Source organism: Agelaius tricolor, unplaced genomic scaffold (genome assembly GCF_023055355.1).
Source record: "Agelaius tricolor isolate 1412-34295 unplaced genomic scaffold, bAgeTri1.0.p SCAF_14, whole genome shotgun sequence".
Lineage (NCBI taxonomy): Eukaryota > Metazoa > Chordata > Aves > Passeriformes > Icteridae > Agelaius > Agelaius tricolor.
This window is the reverse complement of record NW_027269274.1, coordinates 3,038,392-3,054,211: the sequence shown is the minus strand read 5'-3', so window position 1 is coordinate 3,054,211 and position 15,820 is coordinate 3,038,392. Positions and strand designations below refer to the sequence as shown.

The 15,820-nt window shown below is 44.4% G+C and overlaps 1 protein-coding gene across 1 annotated transcript in view; it reads right to left on the bottom strand.

The window, feature by feature from the left end:
- Positions 1–15,398, bottom strand: part of CNTN3 (contactin 3) — a 104,151-nt gene extending 88,753 nt beyond the window's left edge. Inside the window, exon 1 of the mRNA XM_071439328.1 lies at positions 15,243–15,398. The gene's annotated coding sequence lies outside the window, so the exon portion shown is untranslated. The remainder of the gene's footprint in view (positions 1–15,242) is intronic.
- Positions 15,399–15,820: the final 422 nt, after the last annotated feature.

Below are 15,820 nucleotides of genomic sequence, written 5' to 3'. Positions count from 1 at the left end.
GGGTCACCTGCAGCAATTTGTCAACAGTTCCCTCCTCATCAAAAATTTACAGGCTGCTGAATTTCCAATGATGCTACAGCAAATGGTAAAACCGTCTTCCTCAAATATTTTTTTTAACAGAATGTGCTGTTCTCCTTCATTTTTCTACTCAAAAATCACAGGGTAGGACAAGATCCTACACCTGAGCAAATCCTAGAAGTGAAATTCAAGCAGATCCTGAACGGAGGCATCCAGGGAGCAAAGTGACAACAGGCCAGCAAGCACTCCAATAAACAGAACAAAAAATCTGACACAAACATGAAGCCTGTCCTCAACTCCCTCCCAACAAAAAGACTGAAGACAAATTAAAAATGAGACAACAAAAAAACCAACCACAGACAGCCCATTAAATGCCACAAAACAGCAAAACAGACACTCCACCTAAAAAGTGCTGACAATATTACTCTGCAACTTAAAAGAATGTAAAATTCAGCACAAAGATACTCTCAACATGCAAACGTACCAAAATTGACATCAGGGCAGTGTTTAACTTCTCCTAAGAGGTTACTTTGATTTTCATAGCTCCCTATGGCTGCTCTTGGTGCTAAAAATCCTCATCAAAATGAGCCCTGAGCCTGCCTGGTCCCTCTCACTACAGGAGAGGCTCAAAGTCCATCAGAGCAGGCACAAACAGCATTTCCAACCCACTGACCTCCCCTTACACTGACAACTAAAACTGCAACACATGAGGAAATCATTCTGTGCTGAATACCTCTAGAGCTGGCAAATTAAACAGTCAGACACTCTGGGATTGAAAAACTCCAGAGACTTTTTAGGGCAAACAGTAAAATGTGTAGCTACCTACACACACATATGTATTTACAGAGAGATATAGGTGTGTATATAAATGTATCAGTTTAATAACGTGTACTAAAAAGAGAACAGCAGAAAAACCTCTTCCTTCTCACCCTCTTTCCTCCTCCCAAGTCTCATTAATGCTCAAGTGCCAACAAGAAAATTTATTCCATTTAAACGGCATTTCTGTCTTACAACCACCCCAGTACAGGAAGAGATCCTCCCAAGAGATTCCCCCACCACATCTTTAAAACACCCAATCCACCCTTAAAACATGACCTGGGCACTGCATTAGCCAGGAATTTTCCAGAAAATGCAGGACAGTCACTTCTTTTTCCCTTAGAGAAATGAAAAAGAATTCCTAAGGGATGTAAAGATGAGAACCTGCACCTCTCCCACCCAAATGCCACCATGGCACTGGGGCTTCCCACAAAGCCCTGCCCTCAACTTGGCTTTTAAATGGAAAATGCCTCCAAGACAGCAGATTTTAAACTCTTAAATAATGAATTTTAATGCAGACTTTTCTGGCCAATTTACTCAGAGCAAGACAGGACAGCTTTTCCCACTGTCCTGCAGATGATGTCTGACGGCTGGGTTGGTTTTATTTGGGGTTTTTAACATTAGGAAGTCTAATCCATCAAAAACTCAAACAAATAAATGTATTACATGACACAAAGGCAGATGATTGCCCTTTAAATTGATCCTACACAGGGTATGAATTTGATATTTTATTATTATATTACACATTTCTTTTTTCCTGACCAATATCAGTGGAACTCCCCAGACCAAAGCTGACATAAAGTTGATGCTCCACCATCACATCTGTTTACAGCCCAAAATGCAACAGGTAAGGAGATGTTTTGTCTCTGTTCAATCACAAAAGAAGAATTAATTTCCAAGAAGTAATAAAGCAAGAGAAGAAAATGAGATAGATGCTTTGAGCAGGGGAGCAAACAAGAGGAATAAAGGAAAAAAATGTGAAATTTACATTTCATATACAGCTTTGCCAGCTTCCTCTTATTCTTTTCAAATATATATATATACACAGAGAGAGAGTGGGAATGGAGGAGCATGATAGAAATATTCAGCAATTTCAGCAAGGAACTGAGCTTTGGGAGATATGGCCACAGGTACCCTTAATCTATCCTGTCTGTGATTATCTCCCTCCAAGTCACATGCAGGAAAATAATCCCCTGCAGCACAGAGCATTGATGTGAAAGGAGAGAAAAGCTCAAAGTCACAGCTGAATGGTTAAAGCTGAACCCATTTCTGCACTTTCCCCCCTTCTACTTCTTATTTGAGACCAAGGCAGCTTAATCTGCATTGATGTCTATGAAGTTTCACTTGAAAAGTTCTTCAGTCTGAGAGAGTTTCCTCTCTCTTATGAACAGGAATAAAATGCTCAAATATTTTTGTGAAAATGTTTCTTTTCTTTTTTACAAAGAAAACTAGGAGACATTGCCTGAGAACTTGAATACTGCATTTCAGCCAAATTTCAAACCAGCAGCACAGATATTAATCAAAAAGTGAGACTGTAAGAGAAAAACCACCCCAACCAGGAGGCAGAACAAAAGCCACAGGAGACCATGAGAACCCCACTAGAGATGTTCAGGGGATGAGTGTGGCTGATTTGTGTGCTCTCACATAGGAGAGCAAGAGAATCCAACCATTTCATGGTTGTTATTATTAATAACACAGAATATGGGTTTTTCAGTTATTATTTTCATTTTAACAAACACTTTGCCAGCTCCCCCCACTCCTCACTTCCTCTGTTTTGCTGTCCACATCTGTGCTCCCCTTCATTAATCCATTTAATTCCAGCATTAGTTTAGATACACATTTGCTTCATTAACTCACTGCTGGAGGAGGCCAGCACCCTGAGATGGAAACGGAATTTCATCTCACTTTTGTACAATCTAGATGTGGGAATTCATAAAATCAGAAGGTTTTAGATATCTAGATATTACAGTTATTATTTGGGGATCTTTGTTCCTTGTATCTTCAGGAAAATGAGTCTCAGCATAAGACTGTAATTTGGAAAAAGCAGAAATCAGAGGTTAAATTCCAGCAAGTTTTCTTCCACTGACACTAAAAGATGAATGCTACAGCCCATCCCAAGATTAATGCATGCAAATGTGGCTTATCCACCAAAAGCAGCAAAGAAAACCTAAAGCTTTTTCAGCCAAACAGCTCTGGAACACCTCTTTTATCTTTCCCATGTAATGAGGCCTCACTTTCAGGGAGAAAAAAAAAACACCAAGCAAGTATTTAAATTACTTAACAAGATCTCTTTAAATATCAGTACAAGGTTAGATGTGATAAAGACTCCACTGGCTTTGCTGGGCAAGTTTGACAGCTTTGGTTTAAAAAAAAACCACCAAAAACCCAAACAAAACTGGAAGGAGCAGAGAGCTACACTGAGATAACGTTCAGTGGTGATGAACCTAAGAGTATCTAAAGAGCTGAAAAAATCAATTTCTTGACTTAGGAACTAAATTCAAATTAGGAAATCTCTGTCTGACAAAGGTCTGAAAAACATGGAAGGAAAAGAAGACGGGGAGAGAGGTTAATTGGTTTGTAAAGTATTGAAAATACCAAGCTACAAAATGCCCTGGCATTCTGCCCTGGCAGGAAAACAAATCTGCAGAAGGGTGATGCAGAGAGACCCCATGCAGGGGGATGGAGAAACAAGCAGAAATTTAAATTCTGAGGTCCAGGAGCTTTATTTCATAATGATGATGAGCTCATTGTGGCACCAAAGTAAGACTGAGGTACAACTCCAGGAAAGTTACACTGGGAGCTTTGCTAACCACAAACTCCACTTCCCAAAGACCACTTTCCTTCAGAGGGTAACAATTCTTTTGCACCATGTCTAACAGGAAAGCAGCAGCAAGCCCCAGGCCTGAGGAGATGCTGTTTTTCTTTCAGATCTCCAAGGTTCACTTCATGTCTTAATGCACTTGGCGTTGCTCTCCCCATTAATCGTGTACCTCAGACCAAGAGAAAGTGCTTTTCCAGAAATGACCTCAAACTAAATTCATAATTCTTTAAAAACCAATAAAGCCACTGAACCAGAGAGCTCAGCCCTTCTGTGCTGGGCTACAGGCACACAAAGCTGCTCTATTCCCTTCAGCAAGATCCACTAGCACCTTGATTTAAAGCACAGACTGGAAACTGTTTATATGGTTTAACAGCAGTCCTGTGGGTTGAGCCAGCAAGGGAAGGAAGAAGGCAGAAGACACCAGAGGTCCTTTAGAAACAGACTAGAGATGTGCTACATAAATTCAATCCACCACTAAATCCGTATTTTTCTGTGCTAAAGCACAGTCCCACCTAATGCTCCATCCTAAGCCTCTCAGATCTAGGGGCAGCAGCATCCCTGAATTCTTTCCAGATGGTCCCAGAGAACTCCAGATCTTCTACATTTCATTTTTCTGGAGTTACCATCATCAGGAGGAAAGATCCTCTCTGAAGAATGGGTATTTATGTGTGTCACATATATTGGATGGGTTCTCATCTTGCTCACAGGGAGAAGTGGTTCTAAGATGAATATGGAATTTGAGGAGTCACATCTTTTTCACATGGCCTGAAAGAGGCTGCAGCTGCTAAAATATTTGGGGCACCTCTGCATCCTTCACTGTACAGGAGAGAAGGTGAAAATCAGAGCCTTGAGGAACACATTGTGCCTGGCTTGAAGTGGTGCCATTAACACAGGAACAAAGTATAAACTCATCAACGAAAAAAGCTTGCACAAGAGTACTTGAAGCTGTGCCTGCAATGCATGTTTTTAACTCATAAAAAAGAATTTTAATTCTACAAAGGCTTTTGGAGCCTTTAGCTTTTTTTTTCGACTAAGCAGACCATTAAATTCACCTGACTACAATGAATCAGAGAAGCAGGATTTTTCAAAGCCTAATATTAAAGGAGACTTTCAAGACTTCTTTCACTTTCCTGTAATATAAATTGGATCTCCATATATTGGACTTCATGGAGAGGAAGAACACAACCATAGAGCTTTGCCAATTGATGATAAAGCCTTGCTGGGATTTTGTTTCTAGAAGTACCAAACCCTTTTTAATCAGGAAAAAGTCTCAGGTACATAAAACAAAGGGCTGGATTCTTTAGAAATCCTCCACATAACGCAAAGAGAACTCGTGGAATTTATCAAAATAATGCATCCCTCAGGAGGGTTGGCAAGGAACCAGATAAATAACAAATAATAAATAACAATTATGCCCAGAACTGCAGTTTCTTGCATCTGGAGAGAGGCACAGGTGCCCAGAGAAGCTGTGGCTGTCCCTGGATCCCTGAAGTGTCCAAGGCCAGGTTGGACAGGCTTGGAGCAGCCTGGGGCAGTGGAAGATGTCCCATGGATTGGAGGGAAATGACCTTTAAGTTCCCTTACAATCCAAACCATTCTGGGATTCTCTGTAAGTTCGTTGTGAGTTAAACTTTACAAAAGGAAAGAGTAAATGGCTTTTCCATCAGTGCACCATTAACATTTATTTTGTGACAGTAAGAAAACCACATCAGCTCTCTGCTGCCATCCCTGCTTGTTTCTCAACCCCTTTTGCACAGGTGCCATTTAACCAGTTCAAATCACTTTGCATAGGAATAAATCAATCTGAGAATGGAATGTCCATTACCATCTTTAATTAGGCTTATTGGACAAGCTGCTGAGCCTTTTGGAAAAGAAAAATGTGGATCTTTACCAATCTAGAATTAAAAGAAATTTGCATTAGAATTGCAGGCACTTAACTGTCTGCAGTGCCTATTCCGGGGTATAATGCACCTCAAATTTTCCTCAAAATACAGAGGAGCTGCTGATTCCTCTCTCCCTGCTGCAGGGAGCCAAGGGCTGGCAGAAGATGGCCCTTGTTACAATATTGTAAAGGGGCATCAGGACACAGGAGACTTTTTTCTTCTGCTTGTTTTGCTAGGTTGACTGCAGGGGAGAAAAAAAAATAGTCATTTTTATGTCCAGGGTGTCGCTGCACACTCCAAATAAAAATTCCAAGCCTGGTTCTCTTAAAAATGTCTCTCTGCACTATTTTCTGCTGGACAGAGAACATCATTGGACACTAGAAGTAAGTATGCCTATGTCATTAGGGATTTATTAGTTTAAGATTTATTAATTAGTTTATATAAATTTTCAGGCTGGAAACACCTACTGTGACAAGGCCCAAGGTTCTCAAAAAGGCAGTAGGTAGCAGGTGAGGAATTAAAAGGATTCAATGACCCAGATCAGAACTGATGCCTATTCTGCATGAAGTAATGAAGAGCCCATCTCAGAAGAAGAACAGACTGGAGAAAACTCCAGATTTAATCCCAAACCACAGCACAGTTTTCCATCAGTTTCACACATTTTACTGCTGTGTTTTCATTCTGTACCCACAGCCACACAATGGTCTGGGAGCTTTTTGTTCTTACAGGAGGAGATAACTGAGCAGGTTATCAAAATCTGCACCATCTTCAGGATGCTCAGATGCTGGGGGAAGAGAGGACTGTGCTAAAACAGCTGCACAGGAGAAGCACAAGGTGCTGGAGCTTTGCAACTTCCTTAAGCTGCTTAGCTCCAGATAAGGAGCTTTTGCAACTTTCTGAACCCTGGAGAACATCCAGCAGGTGATGGCAAACAGTGCTCAGGTTAAATTACACTTGGGACAGACACTTCAGGAGCCATCCTGCCCTCTGACCAACGAAAGAAGCAAAAAACCCAAGTCCCTTCCCAAGAAAAATCTGTCCAGGAAGAGCCAGGCATGGTTTAGGGAAGGAGATGAGTTCCGTGTTTGCTTTCCTTGATACTTCCCTTGCATGACTTGGGGAATGGCACAGTAAACCCCAAACCAGCTTCTGAGCCAGAGATTATTTCACATTTCTCACTGAAGGATTACAGATTTTTACACCTGACTATGAAGAAGCTGCTTTGTGGTGGTACTTTTGAAAGTAGAAGAGCTTTAGAAAGGAGCTTAAACTCTGCAGCCATTCCAGTCACCAAACACAACTACTGAGGGCTGGTCAGACTCTTCATCTGGAAATAAACCCAAAATATACCTGGAAATAAACCTATCAACCCACAATGGGCCTCATCAAGGGTATTTATGGGACAGGACAGGGACAAGGTCAAGCCCTAAGGACTTACAACAGGCTTGATTAAGTTCCATCCAAGCTGGGAATTGAATGAGCAACAAACAGGAGAGAGATGTGTCACAGACATCTTTCATGAAAAAACCTTTCTTAGGATTTTTCCTTGTGAGAAGCTGCAGTTTCAGCAACCAAAAGTAACCAATGGTTATCTGCTGCTGTGGAATGCAACAGGTGATTGGTCTCCTGTGGATGTTGGGATTTCCTGACCACTCATGGCAGAGCTGGCTCTTGCTCTGTCTGAGACACAGATCTTTGTTATTCATTCTTTTCTATTCTTAGCTTTGCTAGCTTCTGAAGAAACCTTTTCGTTTCTATTGCTTTTTAGTATAGTCCTAATGTAACATATATCATAAAATAATAAATCAAGCCTTCTGATCATGGAGTCAACATTCTCATCTCTTCTTCATTCTGAAAACCCTTGTGACCACAGTCACAGAGATGCTCCTCTTGAAGGAAGCCTGAAAAAAGATGGGAAAAGTCCTTTCTCTCAGCTCAGTGCCTTCTGGAGAGGCACCAAGTGCCACCACCAGCATGTCCAGGGTGTCACTGCCCAGGCCAGGGCCCAGCAAACACCCCAGGGACTGGCAGGGCTCCCCTCTGCAGCAGGAGCTCCCAGGCTGTGCCTCTGAAGGGGATGGGCAATTTCCTCAAGGCCCAGCTTATTCCAGCTGTTTTGTAAGAGGACACAACTGCAGAGTAACTTTCCAGTCTCCAAGTGCAGCTGGTGACAGACTGGAACTTTCTTATCTCAGGATTTTAGTGTGTGTGAAGCACAGCTCTGTGGCAGGGAAGAACCTGCTACAGAAAAAAAGTGCCAAGCAAAATCCACAATCTCTTATTCCAGGAGCAGAGGGCATGAAACTTGACTTATCCTTCATTTAACAGTTGCAGAAGAACAGCACTGTTAGATGTAACACCTCTTCTGTTTGCATTTTAAGCTTATTGAGGAAAAGAGATGCTCAAGGAGACTATAAACGACAGCTTTTAAAGCATTAGAAACACTGCTCTTCACCAGGGCCATAGCAATTGTTATTTTCTTCAGCAATACAATAGCAAAAATAGTCCATGTGAGATTCAAAATCAAATAGCTACGAAAATTATAGTGAGAAATTGAAAAACTGCAAGATCTATATAATCAGATTAAGCTCAACAACTAAAAGGAAAACTACCACATGGATGCAACCCCTCCAAGAACTGCATTTGATTCTACAAACAGTTTGCCAGTTCTCTGTAAGGCTTCACTGCTTTTTCCACTGTAATCTCAACAGGATTTTCAGGCCAGGAAAGATGTGACAATCAATGGGAGGAATAGTGCTGTGTGAGAATGCAGCCCCTCAAAAATGGGGGGGAAGAGGAAAAGAGCTCTGGTTTACATTAATTTAGCCCCTTCTAGGAGGAAAGCTAACTCTGGCTTAGTCAACAGGAGAACAGAAGTCAATGCCCAAAATGGGACAGGGTTACACATGAGCAGCTGCTGCCCCTCACCTTTTCTAGAAGGATAAAAACCCTTTTAATGCCATTAAAAGGGCATTAAAAATGGCATTCCAGTGCATTTCCCCCGCAGGCAGGCAGGAATGGCACAGAGCTCCTGGGGTCTGTGAATGCAGCCCTGGGCTAACACAGGTCCAGGTAAACTGGAATTCAACTCCAACACACAAAACTCAAGTTTTCAGCATCAATTTAGCCAGCCAACTTCTACCTTTTTTAATAGGAAGACATTAGGGCAGGTAAATCAAGGTAATCTTCCTTCTCTTAGGATCAATGATGAGATCTTGAGTCTAAAACAACAAAATATTTTCTGTGGGGTGGAAAGCTCAGTCAGTGAATCTTTATCCAAAGGAGGTGCACGCTGCTAAAAACATGTTCTTAAAATGTTCAAGTGATGCACTTGAAGGACTGCAAACCACAGAAACCTGGGGCCTTCTACTGATCCTAACAGTGCAAAGGAAAGCCCCTGTGTCAGGATAGATGCTAATGGTTCTTCATCCTGCTTCTTTAGAGCACTTGTTTTTAAAAAGTGAAAAAAGGTCATTTATTATTTAATTGTCCTGCTTGAGCACACAAACTTCAGAGGCAAAGAGGTGCTGGTGTTCAGGCAGTGACCTGGCAGAAATGTTCCCAATTACACCCTGCCTTATAAATTACCCTGGCAGAGCAAACATGCATATACAGCCTTTTCTTTTTTATTGTCATTTACAAGCGACACCAACACACTGGGCTGAGATGTTAAATTACCCAGGGTGCTGCAGAGAACTCTCCTCCCACTCTGCTTTGCCCACACAACAACCTGCACCCCACTCGCAGCAGCAGGCACCAAAAATTTCAGATTAAACAAAGAAAAAGTCATCACAGGAACGCTGATATTTTAGTCAGGAGCTTTTGATATGAAAACCACCCAGGACCACACCAAGGGCTATTACCTGTTCCAGCACCCCATAAAAATCAAGTATCTCCCCCACTCTGGCAAAATCAGACCCTGTTTTCATGACTTTACAATCCAGCTCTCCTCAAGCAGAAGGACAGATGGACAGGTGGGACAGACACAGCCAGGTGACTGCACCGAGCTTTAAGAATGCAGGATAAAATCAAAATATTTTGCAATATCCAGGGGAACAAACAGTAGTTTCTGCAGCTAAATTTGCTGGTCTCTCCCTGTAAAATACTCCACAGTAATATGTCATTAGAACAGTGTTTTTCATCTTGCACATTTCACCAGGAATGCTAAGAGATGCCAACTTCAACAAATGGAATGTCTTCAAATGCAGAGATGCGTGATCCTTCTGCAAATGAACTATGAAAATCTGTATGCTTGCAAGCTAAACAGAATTTATCATTTACTGATCCACCCTGGATTGGATTAGACAGGAATTGCTCCTTATGTAGTCAAGCACTGCAGTACACTGGAAATTACTGTCCTGACCTCAGCACAAGCAAAAGGGATGCTGGACATGCTTCACATTAAGCCAGACTGTGGAAAACCAGTTGATTTTCCCCACTAGTTTACTCCAATGAGAGGTTTACAGCTACAAACAGCTGTAATTTATTATATTTTACATTTCACAAAAGGCCTGAACATGTTGAGCAGTAATACTCTTCAGAATTGTCAAGGCCTATTGAAGTGAAATACGCTTCCCACATCAGGAACATGGCACTGTGATTTCAGCAGGGCTAGAAAAGCAGTAGGATTTTTTTTTTTATTTTTTTCAAACAGGAATAGTGAGAGGAGAGGTTTTAGAATAGTTAATACCAGGGTAGCTCATTACCACTTGTAAAGTTGGTGGAACAGGAATCTGGATTTAACCATAATGTTTCAACAAGGCTCAAACCACTTTTTCAAAGCTACAGTAAATTCAAGATTTCTCACTTCTCTGTTAAAATTAACTGTACAAGTGGGTTCTTCCTCAACCACAGATCTCAAAACCAAGGGAACAGGACAGAAATAGATCTGTAGGAATGGTAGAACTGCCCTTACCTGGTGCCTCTTGCAGTGCTGTGTGTCCATCAGCCCTCAGACAGAGAAGCTCCACAGCTTCCTTTATGCACCACACAAAGGGCTTATTAGGGTTAAAAACTGCTTTATTTACTTCTTTCTTCATTTAAACCCAGTGTAGAGGGACCAATCTGGAACTGCTGAAGCAGTTTAGCCATTCTGGACTCGTTCTGCAAATAAGCTGGGCTCAGGAAAGCAGAGACAGCTCTCACACACCTGCTGAGGCCTGCAGGAGCCCTGCTCCATCCTGGACTTGCAGAATAAATATCAGGGGGCACAAGGGTCCCCAGGTCTCAGGGAGGTTGGTGGCACTGTTTTTAAGTCAGATTTCCCTTGACAAAGAGTTTTTTTCAGCTCCTTCCTGCTCACACCTCCTTGCCATCACAGGCAGCGCTTCCCCCTCACACTGCAGCTCAGAAATGCATTATTTGTATTTGCCAGAAACCAAGAACTGGCTGACAAAAATAAAATAAAAAACCCAAAAACAAGAAACAGACAAGTCTGGTTATCCCTGCTTTTCTGTATCACCACTCACTCCCAAGCCTTTTGCACCCCACATGTCATTTTCTGGGAGCCCCCAGCCCTGCAGTCTGCAGATTTTAAGCGTTTCATGATTCAGTCAAACATAGATAAAGTTCCTCCTGTGTGCAAGCAGGATTAAGAAAACACTAAAATACATGTCCAGGTTTCAAACCCTGGCTGTTCCCATTAAATGGGTTTCTCCAGAAGAGAAGGAGCTGCAGGTGGGATTGTCCAGGGCTGAGCACAACTTCAGCAGCTCCCACTGCTGCCTCCCCCAGCTGGAAGTGCAACACCTCTGCCAGTTAATTAATTATTCTTGACATTAATTAATAGAGAAAATTTTCAAGAGAAAAATGCCTGGATGTTGTAATTTTGGAAAAATGTCTACATTAGCTATGCCAAATGAAATTATTACTTATTTTAAATAATATTATACTTTATTACACTTTAAAAGTGAAATTTTAGGGGTATAAAACTGACTGCTGTTTAAAAATAAAGCCAATGCTATAAACACTATGACCTGCATTTCATCTGACCAAATTTCAACATGCAGATTTTTACTTTTCACTAATAAAATACCACCTAACCCCATTATTTCACCAGCTGCCCACCACCTTCACTCAATCAAGAATCCATAAGATTTCTGAACTCCTGCCACTTGCCCTCAGTCTGTATTAAATCTTTTCTTTGTATTAGACAGCACACTAAAAAAAATAAATCAATATAAATAAATTTCAGTTGGCTGTAGTCAAAGCTCAAAGGTTTTTTCCCCCCTTCCCACTCTTGTTACCCCAGCAGTGCTCTCCTGGGTACACTTCTGTTTAAAAGGCCATCAGCTCTGATCTGGTTTTCATCTGTCTCAGTGGACCAAGAACTGTGTGGCTTTTTGAGCTCTGAATCAGCTTATACCAACCTACAGCCTTGACCTAATCCTTTCCTGTTTAGGCACATTACAAGGTATCACTGATAATTATTTAATTTTTTCCTGCAATTCATTTTCCTACATCACATCCTGCAAAATGTGGAGACCATGAAATCTCCACTGAAAAGTTTGGGCTACAATTCTAAACAGCTTCACTAAATCAAAGGTGGAGATGCTGGCACAGGAGGGAACTACAGCTCTTCCAATTTAATTTTTCTGCATTCCAGTTGTTTTTCAATGGGCTCATCACGGACTGAATTATCCCTGGTTTGGCTGAGAGAGGGAAACTTCAGCTTTAGAGCTGCAAAACCAACCAACCAACCAACAATACCTGAAACAAGAACTGCTGTCACTGCAGATGTATTTTAAAGGCAGCAGCAACAGAGCACCAAGGCAAGTCCATTTCCAGAGCCAGCTCCTGTGGCACGTTCAGTTCTGAAGAACCAAAACATTAAATTCCTAAGCTTCTCCAAACAGAAGTCAGAGTATCCTGCCATTTAACCCATCTTGACATCACCCATGCACAACAGGAGCTTAAAGCCAGGCTTGCATTACACAGGTCCCTTGAAAAAGTCATTTTTCATCACTTGTATCTCCAACAGTGTTCAACTTCCATGTGTGCATGCATCCCAGGGGACTCTAATCCACTGTTCCCTGCTTTCCCAACGTGAACTGGTAGATTATGGATCTGGCAGCACAGCAAGACAGACCTAGCTCCAAGCTGAGCACCAAGAAGGATAAAAAATTACTTTATATATGAACAAACTTCCTATTCTCCTTGATTTTCTAGTAAACCAAGACCAGGCTCAGAATTCTTTCTCAAGTCATCCAAAGTCAGGAGGGATGCTCACCTCCAGCCCCAGTCACTCCTCAGCACTGATCCCTTCCCTGTCCCTGCAGGTTTGCTGGCTCCTCAGACTCCTCACACCACTGTGAATACACAAAAAAATCTTGCTTGCAGACTGCAGTTAATCTGGGTCTCCTGGTATCAAAGTAAATCCTGATGATTTCCATACATATAAAACCACTGGCTTATGTCACTTGTAAGACTCAGCCTCTTCCAGGAAGAGCAGTAAAAAGATTGAATCTATTTGCAGAAGCCTCCCGTTGCTGTATCACAACAACATTAAGATGTTCTTGTGGTATTGCAATGGGAAAATTCCCACAAGAACATAAACATAAACAACATCAAAGACAGCAAAGCTAGCTCAGAAACAAAAAACAAACAACCAAAACCACCGCCCCTGCACAAGTGGTTGGAAGCATTTGTGGGTGGAAACTTCAGAAGCATTATAGAAAAGTGACAAGAAAATATGGCACTGCTCCTTAGCTACGGTGACGTGATCTTCAGGGATTTAAAGAACAAGTAGTTTAGGTAGGTCCATATTTCACATCCAGCTCAAAGCTTTGCAGGGTGTGCAGCCAGCTGGGTGCACACTTGGATTTCTGAGCAAGACCCAAACTTGGGTGACCAACGCTGGAGCTGAGTGAGCCACAGGAGTCACCACCAGAGCTTGTCACAAATCCCCCAAAATCCAGTGGTTTAACTGTCTTAACAGAGAAGAAAACCAAGCTGCAGACCAGCCAGACAGCCCCTACCTGTTCTATTCATGGAGGTGACATCCACAAAACCCACTCTGGAGAAACCCCAGAGCCACTGGCAGCTCGCAGATGCTGCACTCCCAGCAAGCAGCACCTCCCACTGCTTTATTCCAGCAAACAGCCCAGCTTCCAGCAGTGCTTCCATCCATCCCCTGCCGTGCTAGGGAGTGAGAGGCAGAAGCAGAAGGAGCAGGGATCTTTGGGAGCCCTGAAGAGCCAGCGGGGCAGGACAGAGCTCACAGCACCTTTAGCTGCAGCCCCAGCACCAAGTCGGCAGCGTTTGGCAAGAGTTCAGCACCTTCACCAGTCATTCCCCTCAAATGCTTTCACAAATGCATTTGCCAGATTACTGTGGGAAGTCTCTTGCATGATAAACAACTTTTTGGAACAATTCCACATGGGTAGTAACACACTTTCAGTGCCTACAAGTTCAGTATTTCCATTCCTGATTTTAGTATTTCGTTCATAATTTCCCATATACATTTAAAAAACGCATCACTGAACAAGCCTGGCATGCAGCTTAAGCCGGAGTTCAAGTTTCTCTTGCAAAACACAGCAGTCAATACTTTGGAGAGTTTCTTGCTCTTCATTAAGGTCTTGGTTTTGATTTTTGCACTCAATAGAAATACTGGAATCCTTTCCCACCCGTGTAAAAAATCAGTATTGATTTTTTACGTGTGTCAGTGGCACCAATAAGGTTAACCTAACTAACCAGTTCCCACCCAAGGCTATCCCTGGATCATTCCCCATCAGGAACGGGCTGATCTCCCTCCGACGCATCCAACAAAATGGTGCTTGGATTTGGGTTAACCACAGCCAGGCACCACGCTGGACTGCCAACAAGGTGACACACCGCGATGCTGGGGACACCAGCAGCTCGCACCCAGCCAGGTATGAGCCATGAAGTTGCAAGGGAAGGCAGATGAGCGGCCAGAGAAGGAGCAGCAGAGCCGGGGAGCGCTGCAGGGGCTGCCGCGGGGAGCGGAGGCAGCGGCTGTGCCGAGCCACGGCTGTAACTTGGGGCCGGCTCGGTGTGCCCTGCCCGGCTGACGGCAAAGTTCCGCCGTGGCCACGACTCGGTCAAGCCCGAACGGCTGCGGGGGACGTGCAGAAAGAGAGAAATTCTCATTCGAGAGGGAAAGGAAAGAGCTTTTCAACAAGCGTTCACTGGCGCGGTGTGCGGGGGCTGCTTCAGACCAACGCCGCCACCAGAGCTGGGGGCGAGCTCCCGTCCGCGCCTTCTCGCATTTGAGACAATTAGCACTTAATTAAAAGCAAAGCCAGAGTCTCCCAGATTTAGAACTTGAGCAACTCCAGACTCAGAACAATTTTACATGGGAAAAAGCCCAAACCCCGTGCAAACGCTCAGACCGCCGGCAGCCGCACGCTCCGACGCCGCCGGACCCGGAGCGCATCCCCAGCCCCGGGGGAGCCGCGGGCGCCTGGCGGAGCCCTGGCCCCGGGACAGACGGACTGGGGGGAACAGCAGCTCCCTGCAGGTGGGCGAGGAGCCTCGCAAACGCCACCAGCCAGGATCACCCAGGCGGGCAGCGGCACGTATCGAGCGCCCGTGCCTGGCGCTGCATCCCCCGAGCCCGGCAGGGACGCGCCCGGAGCGGTGTCGGTGTCCCCGGTGCCGCTCCCCCGCTCCATCCCCCCCGAGGGATGCGGGGCGCTCTGCGCTCCCCTCACCGCTGCCCAACTTTGTTCCCCGAAGTTGCCCACCTGCAGCCGAGCCGTTCCGGCCGCCGCAGCGCCGTCGTTCCCCGCGGAGCCAGCGCCGTAATCCTGCGGCTCCCGCGGCTCCCGGCGCCTCTTCTGGAGCGGCGCTGGCCGCGCTCCCGGCGGCGGGGCGGGCCCGGCGCGATCTCCCGCCCACCGCTCCTCACGGCTCCTCAACTCACCGCCCCGGGGCCGTACAGCCCAGCACGGCACAGCCCAGCACGGCACAGCCCCTCCGGACACAGCCGGGCCCGCCGGCGCCGGGGATGCTCCGCTGGCGGCGGCCGCGGTTCCCCCGGGGCTCCGCTGGACGCACCCGCTCAGGGGGGATGCGCTGCCGGGGAGAGTTGAGGCGTTATGGCTTAAATGAAAACTGCATCTCGTTTCTGGGCTGGAAGCCCAGGGAAAGAGTCAGGTTCACGTAGGTCGCTGTGCCCGAGCCGGATGGAGGTTTTATTGGATCTGGCTCTGGCTGATCGCAGCATTAGAGCTGTGTGGTGTAATTAAGACTGAGCGGAATTCCTTTAAGTTCCTTTTTTTTTCCTTAGCAGGTAGTACTAAAATTTCCTGAAATCTGTATT